The sequence below is a fragment of the Cricetulus griseus genome, chromosome 2, assembly GCF_003668045.3.
Source record: "Cricetulus griseus strain 17A/GY chromosome 2, alternate assembly CriGri-PICRH-1.0, whole genome shotgun sequence".
Taxonomy (NCBI): domain Eukaryota; kingdom Metazoa; phylum Chordata; class Mammalia; order Rodentia; family Cricetidae; genus Cricetulus; species Cricetulus griseus.
Genome location: NC_048595.1, coordinates 95436107 through 95454784, shown reverse-complemented (window position 1 = coordinate 95454784; position 18678 = coordinate 95436107). Strand labels below are relative to the sequence as shown.

Here is an 18678-nt window from a genome sequence, read left to right as displayed (position 1 = left end):
AGAACAGGTGATTGGGTGAGAGATGGCTGTGGCTATTGTGAGAGATGCTGACATCTCTTTGAGCTGGGCAGACATGAAGTTCCTATCACCCACTCTGGTAATCCTGGCACACAGCATCAAGTCAAGAATGCCCCCCATTTTAAGCTAACCTAACCTCTATACACAACCCTAGAGCCAACACACAAAGCTCCAAAGGGAGTAATGTTGGGGTAATATCAGTTTTGTTTTATTTTTATTTTATTTTTTTGAGATCTGAAGTGATTTTGCTTTTATTTCCTTCATGTTAAACCAATCATGAAATTTCACAGTGATTTCTGGGGTGGGGCAGAAGGAAAATGTATTCAGAATGATCGAGGCCATAGCCTGGTTAGCCTGAGAAGGTGCAAGCAGGGGAGGCCTCACCGGGGAAGCTGGAGGAGCACCGACTGCCCTGCTGGCAGGTAGATGATGTTCCGAAAGCGCAAGAGCTGGAAAGCAATGTCCTCCGCAGCTTCCAAACTTGTGCAGCTCAATCAGGCCATCACCTGTGGTGGCCAGGGAGTTGGCAATCAACTGGGCTGCCTTGGAATCACCCTCCGCAGAGATGATGGCTGCCTTCTGCTGCTGCTCAGCCTTTTCCACCACAAATCTGGCCCTCTCCGCTTGCTGCTGAGCCACCTGTTTGGCTTCCACTGCTTCTGTGGACTCCTTCCCGAAGGTCAGATGTGTCAGGGACACACTGGAGACCAACTCTTGCTAGGTGATCAATTCTCCAGCATCAAAGCGAGCTACCACTGACTTGAGGATCTCTGTGGTGATGGATGGCAGCGCCCGCTCATCATAGTTCTCACTAATGCTGGTGTAGATACGAGGAAGCAGGCTGGCCACTGGCCGGAAGAGGATGCGTAGTGTGATGTTGACGTTCTGCAAATCTTTGCTACCAGTGATGACTGGTACATTCTGTGGTTTCTGTACCCAAGGGATGAGAAAGTGAGTCCCTTCCCCTACCACAATGTCCTGTACTCCACTGAATCGGTCAAAGATGACCGCTCTGTGCCCAGCATCCACATTATATAAGGCAGAGTTCACCACGCCTCCTGCAACTGCTAAAGCCAGGCCGAACTTTCCCATAGACTCAAACACTTTGGCAGCCATGATTCCTTCTGTTGCACCCACTCACACCTGCTTTCATGCTGACCTCCACATCCAATTTTGTTTTAATCACAACACTTTGGCTCTGGGACACTTTCACTTTTAATGCCATATTCTGTATTGTTTGTAATTTTTAAAACATGGATTCATTAACTAATCAGGTAATTGGAGACTAGACTATACACTTATGGGTGGCCTTTCAGAGAAATGGACCTCATCCCTTCACACTTTGCTTCAAGCAGTCCTTAAAACTTGGCCAATCAGATTGCTCATCTTTCTTCTTCAGGGAAAACAGTGAAGGCAGTGGTCAGAAAGACAAATTTCTTCTCTGTATTAAGAGAAAAGAATAAAAGCAGTATGGCACAAACAGAAACAAAGGAATGGAGGCACTTGATAGCCTAGGAAGTTAGGAGTCAGCAACCACCCTGCTTCTAAGTTCTGAGGAACTTTGACCCGGAGGACATGATTGGAAGCTAGACCTCAGGAAAAGCTTTCAGGTCAGATCCAGCTGGAATCATCTGAGTCTTGTGTTTCTATTTTGCTTTGGGTTCCCAAAACTGGGAGAAGGAGGAAGCACTGACAGTCAGCAGGGACAGACAGGGGTGATGCTAAAATACCCCACAACACACAGGACAGCACCCCTACAAAGAGCAACCTACATGCACCAGTGAGCAGCAGGTAGACCAGCCTGGTTAAAACTGGATCCTGGGAAGCTGCAGACTCTATGCCAAGGAGATAGCAAAGCTGTAGATGAGAGTCACTGAAATCATGTTAGAGGAGGCCATGATTGGATGCAGCAAAATCCCTTAGCATGTTACCATGAATACCCAGAGAAAGGTCAAGCTTAAGCTGAAATGGATCCCCCAGAAGGGGCTCGGGGAGAGAACAGTCAACACATGTGTAATATGTGAAAACCATCAGGTACTGGAAAACGATTGGCTGTAGGGTGGTGGAGGATTGCTGGATAACTCCTAGGTTTCTCACATCAACAGTTAGATTACGTTTAGAGACACTGAATACAGCAAGAATGGGAGGGTTAAGGTATCAGAAAGATGCATCTGGTTAGGAGTTTTACGAAGGTCTCAGTGATTCCTTGGAGGAGATACCTAGATGGTAGAATATACTCAGTCAATAACTACTGTACTAGCAACGATCAGTTGTCAATGGTTTGTGCCTAATGGTGATTAGCTCCATACGCAAGAAAACTCTTAGATGGAGACTTAGCTTTTCCGTTGAAGAAGAAATTCGGTGTTACTTTTGAGGAGGTCTCAAAGAGCCTTAATGGTTCTATAATTTCGTGAGATGGAGGTTTTCCCGTTTTGAATCTGGAGTCAACTACACTTAGAGTTCCTCTTGAGGGAACCATACCTGTGGAGCTAATTAAGGTAAATAGGTTGGCAAAGGTTTCAGCCAACTACTCAAGCAAAGTTAAAATAATTTTGGCAGCAGAGCTTTTCTTCTGGAACCCTTACAGCCTGAAAGGTGGGATGTTTTTAGGCTGAATGAAAATATTGGAGTGCAGCAATGAAGGAGGTTGAAGACGAGAAAATGCAAAGGGGTAGGGCAGGAATTTAGATGGTGTGTTTAGTAATTAGTGCACACGTGTAATTCCAAACGACTAGATGATACCAAGGAAGAGCATACTCCAAATCTGCAGTATTGGTGTCCCCATCTTTGAGCCCAAAACAAATAAAAAATATTTTATGTAATTTAGTTTTGGGAAAGGATAAGTTGTTTTTTGAAACAGTTATAACTTAATGACTCTTCCGTTATATCCGAGATAACATCTTGATAATATGGCCTGGAATTTATTTATTTATTTTTGTTGCATTCTGATCTCTTTTATGAAGCAACAGATAAAAGGTTGTTCTTGGATAGTCCAGCGACATGGTAATATAACCACCATTTGCTGATACTGTAAATAGTTATTAATGAGGCCTCCAGAATAAAATATGTTCCATAAATTTTTGTAGGTAATAAATTTGTTCCCTTCAGTTTAACTTTATCCCCCAAATCTTACAGACTTAATTACATACAGGGTTAGATGTGGGTGAGGGTGAAGTTCAATGATTGAGCCCTTGCCTAATATGACTGGGGCCTTTGGGTTCAATCCTTAATACCACACATACACCAAAACGTTACACAGACAATAGATGCAAGGACAGTTTTGAAAGTTCAGATCAAGTTTAAGGGGAAAATATTTACTTTCCACCAGTCTTTTTATATTCAACACAAAGATGAAAATAAGTTCCAAAGAGCTAATTTTCCAATCATCAGAATGCTGCTGGTGGTTGGAAATAGAAGGGGGAGTTCACAGATCGCCCTCACAGCCTGCCATGTACCTTTATTGGGCTGCGATTATAAGTGAGTTTGACCAGATACTTTTCTTCTTTAATTCAGACGGTCGTTCGTGGAGAAGTACCTTAAAAGGAAGAATCTAACTATTGCTGTTTCCTAATGGATGCTGCCCTGGTGGAACTGCTGCCAATCCTGGCACTGGAGTGCCCTGAAATTATGTCAGCTAATGAATAATTAGAAAACACAAAGTTCAGAAGTCTGTCAAAACACAGAATCATCTGAAGTACCGTACACCCTAACAGAAAAGTTGAATGTGAAAAGGCCCAGACGGGCCTCTCCAGGAGCTGAGTTACTCTTTACATTGTGTGAAATCTACAGAGAGGATTTTTATTCCTTCAGTAAGTATCACCCCTGTTTTTACAACAGAGTGTCTCCATTAATCAATGCAGCAGTCTTGTGATCTAGTCTCTGCAACCTCTCAGTTAGAAACCAGAGAGCAAAGGTCAAAAAACCCAGAATCATCTTTCTAATAATTGTGGAGAAAGGGTTAATCCTGATCTGAAAATTAATCTAACCTTTCATCATCACACTATTCTACATCCCATAATGCCAAATTCAGGAAACCAAACTTAGTATGGTAAGTTTTTGTTTTTTTTTTTGTCTTGATTTAGTTCCTTAAAAAAAAAAAAAGACAACCAAACAAACAAGCAAAACTCTTTTTTTTTCTCCTCATGACCCTTAGCATCCTTGCTGGTGTGACTTATGCATCCTCTGCACTTCTTGAGATTTGGTTAATAATGGCAGCATCTCTGGGTCCATCCAGACCAACTAGAGGAGAATCCACATTCTGGTTCCCCAGGTGAGTCACACACACTGGGGTTTGAAAACTGCATCTCCAGTATATGAGTGTATATGAGTAGCTTTTCTCCACCCCTCCTATGATGGTTGCTCATCGAGTTCTCGAGTCTCTAACCAGCAGTTACTGATATTTTGATTAGTCTTACTCTCTTTTTGGTCTCTCCTCAGCCCTTCACCACTCAGTTCCATTTAGAAACCACCAACAGATTATAGCCCCTCTTTACCACACTCGTTCCTCATCCCATCTTTCAGCCAACCCATTACCCTCCGCTCAAAATTACCACTGGATCCTCTGTACCTTCTAAAAAAGAAGATAGCAGTAGGGGTTGGAGAGATAGCTCAGTTGGTAAAGAAATTGAGTTGGATCCCCAACATTCACCTGAAAAAGCCAGGGGCATGCTTATAATCAGTCCCCCAGCTCTGGGGATACTGAGACAAGATGGTCTCAGGGACTTGTTGGGTGGACAGTCTAGCAAATCAGCTAGTTCCAGGTTCAGTGAGAGACCCTGTCTTAAAAATAAGGTGGAGAGCAATTGAGAAAGACAGCAGACATTGACCTCTGGCCTCTGCAAACATGTGCACATGAACCTGTGCACACAGACACACAGATGTACACACACAGGCACATACCAAAACATCTTTTTTTTTAATTTTAAGGAATTGTTCCTTTTCTTTTTCTTTTTGGCTTTTTGTTTGCTTGTTTGGCTAGCTTGTTTTATTTTTTTCAAGACAGTTTCTCTGTATAGTCTTGTCAGTCCTGGTACTCGATCAATAGACCAGGTTGGCCACAAACTCACAGAGATACAAAAAAATACTATTTTTAATTATTTCCATTTTATTTCCAGTGTATTGTGCAAGTGTTCTCAGAGGCAGAAGACAGCTCAGTGTCCCCTGGAAGTAGAGTTACAGGCAATTGTGAACACTTGCTGTTATGGATATTAGGAACCAAATCCTGGGTCCCTGCAAGAGCAGCAGCTCTGTCAATCCTTGGCCATCTGCAGTGGTCATTCAACAGCAGGAACTTCGGCACCAAATATTTTACTCTATATGAACTAGCTTGTTTCTTCTTTAAATGGTTCCTATAAAATTGCTGTGATAATTGTCCCTATTTTACAGAAGAAGTAACTAAGGTTGAGCAATTTTTTAAGACTTTCCCAGACAATTAACAAATAATAGGAGCAGGACAAGTCTTCAGCACACAGCTTGGTGTTGTCTCCAATGTCTTCTACACAGGCTTGGCAACCCAGGGGCTGGCCAGAGAATTTGCATGTAACTAATCCTTTTTAACCGTAAAAAATCCTGAAGCAAAGTTTTGCTATTAGTATCCTACATTTTACAGATGAAACTAGGAATTAGAGAAAATTGAACCAAAATTCAGTTAATTGCAAGCCAAATATACTTTCTACCTGACAGTAATATTTTTCCTTCCCTATATTTCTGTGTGCCCTAATTTTATTACTTTTTGTTCATTTGTTTTTATTTTCCAGGCAGGGTTTTTCTGTGTAGCCTTAGCTGTCCTGGAACTAGCTCTGTAGACCAGGCTGGATTTGAACTCAGAGATCTACCTGTCTCTGCCTCCTGAGTGCTGGGATTGATGATATTTGCCACCACTGCTGGGCAATTTTACTATCTTTTAAGGAAAATACAAAGCTTTCCCCTTTCCTGCAATTTAGTCTTCCTCTTCTCTCAAATCTTGCCAGATTTTGCTCTCACTTTCCTTTGGGCTCCAGTCTCCTCGCATATGTGTCAATATGTCTGTGTAGCAGGCCGGAACACTCTTCCTTCCAGCAACTGGTTATTGTTCTTGAGTCTTTAGAAGATTGATCTAAAGAGACAAGGAAATTAGAGGCATGGTGGTAAGAAATTTTAATGTGAATATTCATGAGCAGAAAAGAAAGGCAAGTGTGATCATTAAGAATTGTAATAAGAACTATTACTCCTGGTAAGAATCTGCAAAACAGACAAAAATTAACATTTACTATTTTATTACTTCTCCTAAAATCAAACAAAACCTTGTTAGGAGTTGATTTTTATGCAGGATATCCTCTGAATTTCCTACTAGCTCAGTGGTTACTTTCGTCCACATCATTCCCTCTATGTTATATTCCTTGTTAGCCATTATCTGTTATAAGCAGTCCTTCTGGGTGACTCCTATCTGTAATAGACCCAAAATGACCTCAGTGTATTCCAACTTTTTCTCACTCCCTACCCTATGGCATTTCAACCATTGCCACACTTTAAACTAAATGAAATATAAAGGAAAAGAAGTGGCATACATGGATTAAATATTTTAAGGACTCTGGAAACACTAATAAACCATGGACAAGTAAGTCTGAGGTGTCTTTCTCGATGTTTCTCCATCATATTTTTAGATACATGGTCTCTCACTGAGCCTGGATCGAGGTGACTCACCAGCAAGCTCCTGGGGTCCTCTTGTCTCTACCTCTCCAGGATAGAGAATGCATATATACGCCGTCATACCTGGGTTTTTATGTGGGGTAAGGGGATCAGAACTCAGTTCCTCAGGCTTGCACAAAAAAAAAAAGCACTTTACTGACTGAACCATATGCAGTCTTATAATTCAGGAAGCAGTGTCTGAATGATGACTTCCACATTTACATGAAGATCAGCAACAACTGTTGCTTTAAATATTTTCTTTAAAAAAAGAAAAGGAAAGAAATGTGCTTTAAAAGCTGAGATTTGAAGTGTGTTCCCAAGAGTATTCAGAGATTAACTTTCAAATGGGATGTAGCTTTTGGCCTGAATCCTTTCATGCCTGTCTAACGGAACTCCTATTAAAGCAAATTAGAAGTGTTTGCTTTAAGTCAAATACTTTCAACAAAAGTCAGAAACAAACTTCAGGTATATTTCAGATTTGTTTTCTTCTATTCCCTTCAAAAGATCATTGAAGTAAATGGGCAGGCCGTTATATGTGCAGGACTGTGAGCTCACTAAGGGCCTTGGAGTCAGTGATTTAAAACTAGATTACACATTTCCCAACAAGTGGCACGGTGCCCATCACATGATACTGCTTTACAAACATTTGTTGAGTAAATAATCTCTCCTAGTTTTGCAGATGAGGAAATGTGGATCCCTAAGCAGTCCAATGACTTAACATAAGCCACACGGTGATTTTGTACCAGACCTGCAGTCTACCATCCTTTATTTAGTGACATGGCTGGCCATTGATTTCAACATAAGCAAATGTTTTGGGGTGGGGCTAGAAGTAAATGAATAATAAAATAAAAAATAAGCTGCCTGGGGACTGTTTCCCTAACACCTCATCAGAAGTTACACATTCAAACACATAGTTCTACATAAGACTGGAATGAGAGCATCCACTCCAAAACCAATTAAAACTCTCCCAGGAATAAACAAACAGAACCTATTCTGTATAACTGATGGCCAAAACTGATAATTGTAGGGATAAAAATCAGGTTTTAGTGATAGAAAATTAGCCCATATAAGGAAAACATATAAAACTACAGAATGCAGCAGGTTGGCTGTAAACTGAAATCTAGACCAAATATTACTTGAGGATACTTTGAAAGAGACTCCAACAGTAATAAAAATACTTTTTATGACACAATTTTTAAAACACAAAATGAGCTAAAGAATCTGCATAATGATTTAATAATTCAGGTCTAAAAGTGGTACACTCAGGGAAAACCATCAGATAACACTTGGAGTCAATTAATCATTTTTCTTGGTCATCATGGGGGTGGGGAACCCTCAAGGGAAGACTCTCGAAGCTTTGCCAGTGCTTTTAATGTCTGTTTCAAGCCTGCTTCTGTGTCATGCAATGCAAACTCCTGTGAGTGGGCAGGAGACTGGTGAACAATATGTGTAAAGTACATATTTGTGCCACTAAGAGGGAACTATTTTCAAACCTATGTTATAACACCATTTGACAGGAAAATGCCTTGAAGACTATTGGCCTAGAAGAATGCTGAGGCCCAAGACCCAATTAAAATACTGCTAAAGCGCATCAAGCAGGTGCTGGAGGTGGGCAGAAAACACGGCCAATTCTATCCTATGGGAAAACTCATCTCTGCCTACTTATTTTAGTGATAATGTAAAAGAACTGGACCAGGAAAGGCAAAACAAAGGAGAACTGAAATAAGCAGAAACAGCATGGAAGGAACATAGAGTATCAAGATACTCTCTTGAAATTTGTGCTGATCAAAGAAGTTACGTTAAACTTCTGGCATTCCAGTCCTGGCCTGTGAAAGCGGTTGCCATTTTTGCTACATAAACACACTGAAGAAAAATGAGCTTCCCTTAACAACTGGTGCAGGGAAAACTGTATTTCGCCTGTATAAAACTAAAAAGCAGACCTCTATCTCTCACACCCTGTACAAAAAAAAAATCAACTCAAAATGGACCAAAAGCCTTCACTAAAGACTCCTGGGCCTCATGAGCAGAAAGCATAGAGGAGTATGTCAAGACAGGCATAAGCAATGCTCTGCTGAATAGGACTGCAATCGTTCAGGGACTGTAGAAAGAGCTGACTACCAGAAATGCATCAAATTACAACATTTCTACATAACAGAGCACGTAAGAAAGTAAAGAAACAACCTATAGGATGGATTAATATCCAGAATACATAAAGAACTTAAAATCATACATACATACATACATACATACATACATACATACATACATACATACCAAAGAGCAAACAAGGAAACCAATGAATAGAATGAAGAGTAAATGAAGAGACAGACACTTCTCAAAGAGCTTGTGAGGGTGGTCTGATGTGACATCTGTCACCCCGTGATCACCAGGGTTGATTCAGCTCATCTAGCTGGCCAGGCTAGTGTCCCCTTCCTCCCTCACTGCTCCATGTGCATCACCCCCAAAAGTTGTACTTTCCCAAATAGAGGAGGACCAGTCTTCATTCAAGGGTACGCAAGTAGCTGTACTGTCCTGCTGGAACCACCAAAGAAGCTCTCAAATAAAGAAGAGCAAATGACCAATATGTGACAAATGCTCACTACCTTGAGCCATCAGGGAAATGCAAATGAAAACTACATGAAGATCTCATCTCACCCAGTCAGGATGGCTGTCATCAAGACAACAAACACTAGTAAGAATGTGGGAGAAAGGAGCCTTTCCTCTGTAGTCTTGGAGAATGTGTAAAGTGTCCCAGACACTATGAAAATCAGTATAGAGGTTCCTCAAGAAACTATGGAAAGAATTGCCATATGGCCCTGCTCTACCAGGCTTGCTGGGACAGTTTATCACATTTTTTTCTGGTGTGTGCAACTTAGAAGGGAATGAAGATGCGAGTAAAAGGGAGGCTATTACGAGCATGAGGGGAGGAGGAAGAGGGAAAGGGTAATGAAGGATAACAAGGTGCATGGGTGTGATAAAAATATGATATACATACACAGAAATGGCATAATAAAGTCCATGACTTTGTACAAATAGTGTGCACTAATTTTAGAATGAGACTATGGCTCAGATTGATGAATTGTTCCTATTTCATACAGTAAATAAGAGCTGGGAGATGTGCCAAGAAGTCAAGCTTCTCTAATGAGACTTTAACCACCGTGTCACGCCATCTTCCCACCCCAGTGCTAGCCATTAGTTGAAATGTTGCTTCCTCCCATGGCTGAACACTATGCTGCCAGATTGTCTGACTGGATCTCACTGTGGTATAAAAAAGTAAATGACTGCAATTCTTGTGATGACTAGAACTCAAGTTCACTATCAAGCTGCTATAATTCTAAGTCCATCCGTCCTGCATAGCTGCAAGCTCACATCAAGGAGTTCAATAAAAAAATTAAAGGTAAAATTTTCAAACTTGCATCTGAATTGAAAATTCATAAACAAGACATATACTTTACATTGCATTAAGTATTATGACAAATTAGACATGACTTAAATTCTGCAAGAGGGTGTGCCCTATGTTGTATGCAAATACTGTGTTATTGGACACAATGGACTTAAGATCTGTGTATTTGGTATGTGAAATCCTGGAGCCAAGCCCTGATGATTATCAAATGACAACTGGTATGTACCAGAGGGACCATGTTTTACTTAACTTTGTGTCTCTAAAGCCTACCCATCACCTAGTTAGTACAGGCAAATGATCAAGAGATGCTTACACAACAAGTTTCTGATTAGACACACAGTTGATTGCAGCTGGGTATGTGAAACCTCGACTTTTAAAACTGCAGCTTAAGGGGCAAGGAACAACAGTGGGACTTCCCTACAACCAGTGCATTTGCTGCAACATACATGATGCCTGTGTGGTGGGGGTAGAACAGGAACAGTGGATCTTGAAAAATCAGTGCACCAGAAAAGCTTCCAGATGTCAATTGGAGGGTTGGAGCCCAACCCTGACTAGTTTCAATGAAAAACAAATTCAATGAAAGCTATGGGTAACTCACAGAATCAACACAGCTGCTAAAGAAATGGGCTCAAAATGCAAAGAAAAACCAAGAACTAGGACAAGAAGTCCTGCCAAAGCCACGTGTCAGGCATGCCTCAGATCTTGGGCTCTCCCTGATGAATTCTGAGGCATCACTTCTGAACTTGACGTGCCATGGCAGGCTCTATCAGTAAGTGAAGCCCGGAGATTCTGCTACAAGTTCTTATGTAGCCGCCACTGCCACTGCCAACTGCATGCCATAGCCACCACCATGGCTGCAGGACACCTTACCATATCTCTGCTTCTTTAGACAACCCCTTTAGGATTCCAACTCTGCAGCAGGAGCAGCTGGGGCTGAGGCCAAGTAAGAAGAAAGAACAAATAGCTCATGGTTTTGTCTTTGTAATGGAATGGACCTTTTTTTCTCAGAGACACAGACATACAAAGAGAGTGAGAATGCTAGAGAATCCCAGCATGCTAGTTTCTACAAATAATGATCTGAGAAAAGGATCTACAGCCCATTTAGAACCTGCCTCCCATCTAAAGGAGGCCCACCCAAATTTCATAAGGAAAACTACCGTACCAGGTTGACCCTGTACAACAAGAAAGAGGGATGCATTCCTGGAAAGGGTAGCCTTTTCATAGAGTACTACAGAGTACATGGAAATTTGAGTTTCATTCTCTTCCAAGTCCCTGAAGTGATGACATGTCTGTGGTCATAATTTCTTAACCACATTGTTGGGACATCTGTCAAGTACTTCCTCCTAGGCTGCACTGATGCATATGCCACTATTCATACAAATGTTATTGATGATTACATTAATTAAGGTTTTGCTAAGTACAGAGGCACTGTGCTATGGGTGTTAGGTATGCACACACTTCATATTATAAACTGCTTTAGTCTCATAGCTCTGTAAAATAAATCCTGTGGTAATACCCATTTTTAGGAATGAAGAAAGGGAGTTGAGAGAGCCCTTAATTTACCTAAAAATATGCATCAAGTTAGCTGCAGAACTAAGAGGAATCAGTGTGTGTGTGTGTGTGTGTGTGTGTGTGTGTGAGAGAGAGAGAGAGAGAGAGAGAGAGAGAGAGAGACTATGTACTTGTTGTCAGTGTGGGTATGTACATGTACACATGCAAATATTCATATTACATGTGTGCATATATGACTCTGGAAGCCAGGAGTCAACATCAGGTATTTCTTTCTATTTTCTGGGTTTTTTATTTTAATTGATCTCACTTGCTATGTAGCTCTCATGAGTCTGCGACTCCCTCTAAAAACCAGGAAGGCCTTGAACTCACAGAGATCCACCAACCTCTACCTACAGAGTATTGGGATTAAAGGCATGAACAACCATGCCCAGCTCTCTACCTTTATCTTTTGGGACAGGGTGTCTTACTGAACCTGAAGGTCATCAATTTGGCTAAGCCATGTGTCCAATTAGCTTCAGGGATCCTTCTGTCTCCCCACTCCCCACTGTCAATGTTACACATGTGTGCCACTGTGCCAGCTTTTTACATTGGTGCCGGAGATCCAAACTCTTCATGCTTGCATGGCTGGCTCTTTGCTGACTTGGGCCATCTCTGCAGCCCCAACACCTTCCATTTGAAGAGTTTCCAGCAAGTCCTGGTGGATGGCTGGGAATTATCATTCACCTCCTTGACTAGATATCCACTACAGAAATTAGCCTCTTCGACATCCATGGTAATCCATCTATGGCTGTTTCTGCACTCCTATGTGCTCACCTTTATCATCATCCCTTGGGGACCAAACAAGTTTTTGGTTGACTGTGAGTTGTTGATGGATCTCAATGTGCTGCACTTACTGACAAACCATGAGAATAGACTATATTGCCCTACTTTTTAGTGATATCAGGACTATCCACATATGTACATTCTGAGATATCACTATTTGAAATCAGAACTCTCTGAGGACAATATATTATTTGTCATTTATTATGAGTTGGTTGTTTCATGAAACACATTCAGTAAAATATTCATTCAAGTTAATGAATTTATTGGATATCTTTTTATTGGCGGCTTATTTTCCAATATTTTATTGTATAAATCTTCAAAGATATTAAAAAGTTGAAGGAACTTTACAGTGGGCATCCAGAAACCTATCAGCTGAACCATACCTAACATATCCTTTATTTACCTTATTGTATCTAATTGCCTGTTCACAGTCTCTTCATTCATCTGCCCATCCTATTTTGATGCATTACAAAATAACCTGCAGTATCAGAGCCTTCCCCGCTCTTATTTGTAGCTCCTCTTTGAAATGAAAATACCTGTTTAGTGAAATACAAACTCTCCAGTGTAATACCTGAAGTGCCTGACAGAAACCTGTCTGCTTAAGTAAATCTATATCGAGTTATATAATAATCCTATCATTTAAGAAAGCCCCCTTACGTTCCCTTCCAGCATCTCTCAACCCACACTCCCCCAGAGATAATCACTCACTTTAAAATTTTGTCATCATAGACTACTTTTCTTGCTCTAGGAACTTCCTAAAAATGGAGCCATAAAATACTAATTTTGTCTACTTTTTTCCACTGGGCATACATCTTGTGTTTGAGATTTTTTTGCATGCTCATGCATACATGAGTAATTTGATATCTTTATTTCTGAGTGGCTTTCGCCATTTGAATACATCATATTTATCATCATTTCCTTGCCTGTTCTTTTGTAGATGGACAGGTAAGCTGCTTCCTGCTTTTATTTACCACGAGTTAAGCTGTAATGAACACCCTTGTGCAAGGGCTTTGTGGACTGTACTTCATTTCTTTTGGAAAATACAAAAATGGAATTCAGTGGCATTGTTGGATGATACACAAGTTCTGTATTTCACTAGTACGTAATTTTTCTGACTGCTTACCAAAGCAGTTAAGCCATTTTTGACACTCACCAATCATAAATAAGTATTCTAACTGCTTCCCATCCTGTCCAGTATCAGATGAGGCCAGACTTTTTATTTTTCCATTATGTTGATCACTGGTATTATTCACTAGTTTTTTTTTTTTAAATAATTTTAATCGCGCACGCGCGCGCGCGCGCGCGTGTGTGTGTGTGTGTGTGTGTGTGTGTGTGTGTGTGTGTGTGTGTGTGTTCGAGCGCACATGTGTGCATGACTACAGGTAACTGTGGAGGCCAGAAGAGGACATTGAATCCCCTGGAGCTGGAACTACATGTGTTTTTGAGCTGCCATGTGGGTGCTGGAAACTGAACAAAGGTGACTAACTCCCTTTAATGTGGGATGTAGTCACTCTTTAATCACATGAATACACACACCATGTATTATCTGAGGTGGAGAAATGCAAAAATAGTTGAATCAAGCTGTTCTTTGGCTAAAACTTAGTAATTTACCTCACTCTAAGTAGATAGGTGAAATTTTTGTTCAAAATGAATGTGTTCATATGCTGAAGCCAAAAGAGTTTACTATTTAATTGTTAATGCATTATTTCTCTTATATTCTATATCTTAAAAATAAATATTTGTTAAACAAGCAATTCAGAACTCATGGGAGCAGAAAGAAAATGAATTCTTCCCCAGGACAAGATGAGGTTTTTTTTTTAGTTCATCAAGGTAACAAGGCAAGTCAAGGATCTGCAGCCAAGGGAAGACCATGAAGTCTGGACAAGCATGTGATGTCAATGAACTCTCTGCAAAGAGAAAGAGAAAGAAAAATACAAGAGCGAGGTTAAATCATAAGGGCTTCACATTAACAAATGATGACAGGGACCTGAACATCTTAAAGTTGCAAGTGGGTGAGAAGGGAAGGAAGTAACCATATTTACAGTTTTCATGTTGTATATAAAAGAAGTCATGCTGAGAGGTTAGAGAAATGACTCACCAGTGCAGAGCTTTGGTGGTTCTTCCAGAGGACCTAAGTTTGAGTGCCAGCACCCATATATGGTGGATAACAACAGTCTGTAACTCCAGATCCAGGGGATCCAGTGCTCTCTTCTGGCCTCCACAGGCATCAGGCACATATGTAACACATAGGTATATATGCAGGCAAAACACCCACATACTTAAAATAACTATTTTTAAATCATGCTAAGAGAATTGAGGACACAAATTGAAGAGATCTAAGCCAGAAATTTACAAAAGGGTAACATTTTACATGAGAAATATAAATATATACAAAGAGCTAAGAACTTACGCCCATACAGCAACTGCTTCACTTATAGTGGGCAAACTATAGTCAATAGAGCACCTACCTTACAGCATCATGAGTGGAAACCCTCTCCTTCCAGCTCAGGTGGGTAATCGATAAGGGAAGAGCAAAGGAGTCTTGTATGGAAGTTCTCTCTGACAGCCATGTGCTAGATGACGTGCCTGAACTGGTGGCTGAGTAGAGAGAGCATTCACTGAAGGCCCTGTGAATGGATTACACTATTCCTCCAGAGAGGACCACCTCAAAAAAAAAAAAAAAAAACCCTCAAATTGTGAATCCATCTAGGTATTTATATGTTGATTAGGTCAGGACTTCTACCAAGATGCCACAATCCAACCATTTCTCAAAAGCCCAACATCTGAACATTACACTGGAGGTCAAGATTTTAACTTATGAACCTTTTAGAGAGACACTTTATAACCAAACTAAAACACATGGTTAGAAAGCAGTGTAGAGCCAAAACTCAAAGCCAGATTTCATTGGCTCCAATGCCCCTGGTTGTTCCCTGTGCTACTGATGGCTGCATACAGTGACCATGCTTTACCAGCATCTTTCCAGAAATGGTAAAGCATGTTTTTTTCTTGCAAGAGAACCCAGATAACCACTATTAGAGCTGATAAAGGACCCAGATATTGAGTTCATGAGAAGGAACAGCCTTGAGTCTGGAACAGTAGATCCATCAAACTCCAACTCTATTGTATGTCATTCTGGTGACTGGCACTGAACATTGGAGCTAAGGTAGCCTTCTGCCTTTCCATTGAAAACTCTCACCTGTATGTGAAGATATTGTTCAGAATTCTTGTTATGGACTTAGCAGTGGGGAGCAAGCAAATGTTTATGCTGAAAATATGAAGTAAATTACAAGGGGTCTACATGGACTGAGAGAAAGATAACTTGAACATACAGTTTAAAAGTAGCCATTCTTACTTGAAGAAACAACTAGAATCTGGGGGCATCTCTGGAATGAGCTAGAAACCTAGAGCAAAATCCCAGGAATCCATAAGGATGGCCCTAGACAAGACTCCTAACAATGGGGACTATGGAGCCTGAACTGACCTTCTGCTCTATCCAGGCAAGACTTCTAGTGAACAGAATGGGACACCAGCCAAGTCACAAACCCTTCAACATACAATTCATCCTATCTACAAGATGTGCTGAGTCAAAGATGGCACAGAAATTGTGGGAGTTGCTAACTAAGGACTGGCCTAGATGCAGACCCAAATCCTGAGATGATGCTCAGCTTTGAGGGCCAGCACCCAGAGGTGGGATACCCCAGAGACCTAGGATAGAACCAAACACAAATGTCAAGAAAGTCAATGAAATGATTCCTAATGATAATCTGCTATTCTCATAGATTGGTGTCTAGCCCAACTGTCATCAGAGAGGCTTCATCCAGCACCTGATGGAAACAGATGTAGAGACCCACAGCCAAACAATAGGCAGAGCTCAGAGACTCCTCTGGAGAAGGGGAGGAAGAATTTTAGGAGCCAGAGGGGTCAAGGACACCACAAGAAAAACCACAGAACCAACTGATCTGGGCTCAGAGAGGCTCACAGAGACTGAACTGACAACCAGGAATTCTTCATGGGACTAACCTAGGCACTCTGAATATATGTTAGAGTTGTGTAATGTGGTCTTCTTGCAGGACTCCTAACAGTGAGAGCAGAGGTTGTCTCTGACTCTGATGCCTGCTTCTGGGACCTTTTCCTCCCACTGGATTACCTCATCCAGCCTTGATAGAAGAGGAGTTACCCAGTCTCACTGCAATTTGATATGCCTTGGCTAGATGATATATCCATGAGATGACTGCCTGCCTATATCTGAAGAAAAACAGTGGTGAGGAGTGATGGGGTGGGGGTAGAGGGGAGAGGAGGGGAAACTCTGGGACGTAAAGACAAATAAATAAAAATGTTTAAAGAGTGACCACTCTTGACTTACTTTTCCTGAAGCACGAGGGAGACATACAAATCAGGACATCAAAGAGTTTAGCCAGCCAAAGCAGGGCTTCATGCACAGAGATGCCCAGTGTCTCATCACTGACGCTGCACACACCTTGATTAGGAAGACATCTGAAATACAGACTATCCCTTCCTAAGCTGAAACACAAGAGACAAGGGAGGGTAGGAGATCCACTGTCCTCTGTGGAATTATGAATCAGGATGGCAGCAGCAGTGGATAAACACACATAAGCCCCTGTGTCACACACACACACACACACACACACACACACACACACACACACCAGGAGACATGGGTATCATCCGCAATGAGTCTACTCTCAGGAGAAGGTCTGCCAGTTCAGAAAAAATGCTATAGGTTTCCGCACCAGCTCAGTGTGAAGGACTCTCCTGAGGCCTCCCTGGAACTCGGCCCAAAACACTGAGTCATTCCTTTCCATCTCCTGGGCAGGAGGCCAGAACAGTCTCTGACCCCACCCACCTCATGCTGAAGCCTATGGACATCACTGACGACATGCCCATCTGCTGTCCCAGCAGGATTAGGACTAGCCAATGATTACAATGTGCTTTGAAAACACAAAACTTCCATCTTTTTTTTCTGGAATCACATTCTCTTTCGTTTCAGCATCTAATATTTGAAAATCGAGCAAGTAAAAATATGGACACAACAGGGCAGTTGAACATACAAACTCACAGTGGTTGTGACAGCATGCATAAGACCTCTGCAAGCTTAAGCCAGGCAAAATCCCAACATGGCCAGGGGAGGAAGGAACAGAGGCCCACCCGTAGTTCAGGGGCTACCTGCAATCCACAGCTGCATGGAAAGGAAGAACAAATTTTCTTTAAGGCTGTGGCCTCTGGGAGGTAAACCACACCGTGGTGATGTTTTGTTTACGATGTAACAAACAAAGCTTGCCTGAAAATTAGAGTACAAACCAGCCACACTAGTTAGCCATAGAGGCCAGGCAATGGTGGTGCATACTTTTAACCCTAGCTCTAGGTCACAGAGGCAGAATGATCTCTGTTAATTCAAGACCACCCTGAGCTTCATGAAATCGATCCAGTCTAAAAGAGAAACAGAGCTCACACAAAGGTGATCGCAGCACTTGGGATCCCACACTTTTAATCCTACATGGAAATGAGATATAAATGGTCTTCAATAATTTCACTTGGCCCCAGGGGTCACTTCTAATTCAGTTTGGTGAATTTGGTGCTGGCTACATACAGATAGGATATCAGGCCAGGGCTCCCTCTAAGGGGATTCAGCCTTTCCTGAAGCTTCTGACACTCAAAGCTTCATCTGCAAGATGACTTACAGAAATTTAAGGAACTAAGTCTTGAGATCTGGGAATTCATTGAACATTGTTTAAAACACTTTAAATGCTCTCATTCCATTACTAGAAATGACCAATTGCTTCTGAACCTGTGATTTCCGCAGTGAAATCTAGGCTTCCTTTGCAAAATGGGCATGGTGACAACGCCCTTCTCTAATGATGAGTGAACTGTCAGTCATTACGCTTAAACCACACACTCAAATTCTATATGCAAAACTGCAATTGTTTAAACATTTCACAAAATATTCTTACCCACAGCACACACACTGATCTACAGGATATTCCTGAATCATTTTTCATGACTCACTGACTCCCTCACTCCCAGGGATACGTGTTCAACATGCATGGGCATCGACCTCTTGAGTGGGCCAGACTTCAGATTTAACCAGCTCCCTAAATTAACTTCATGGGCAATTATCATACCTATTTCCCAGAAAGAAAGAACTGAAAGTTGTTAGAACACCAACAACTTCATGCGTAAGATGTTGAACTTCCCTGGAAATAAATTTTCTGTCTGTAAACTAGTGTGGTTGGGGAAGA

General features: G+C 41.4%; 1 long non-coding RNA gene and 1 pseudogene across 1 annotated transcript in view; both read right to left on the bottom strand.

The window, feature by feature from the left end:
• Nucleotides 1-215: 215 nt before the first annotated feature.
• LOC100751168 lies at nucleotides 216-3040 on the bottom strand (annotated as a pseudogene).
• Nucleotides 3041-5099: 2059 nt separating this feature from the next.
• Nucleotides 5100-18678, bottom strand: part of LOC107978492 — a 74337-nt gene continuing 60758 nt past the window's right edge. The window contains exons 3-4 of the long non-coding RNA XR_004768265.1: nucleotides 14890-15019; nucleotides 5100-6112 (exon numbers count right to left, since the gene is read on the bottom strand). This is a non-coding gene — a long non-coding RNA (uncharacterized LOC107978492). The remainder of the gene's footprint in view (nucleotides 6113-14889; nucleotides 15020-18678) is intronic.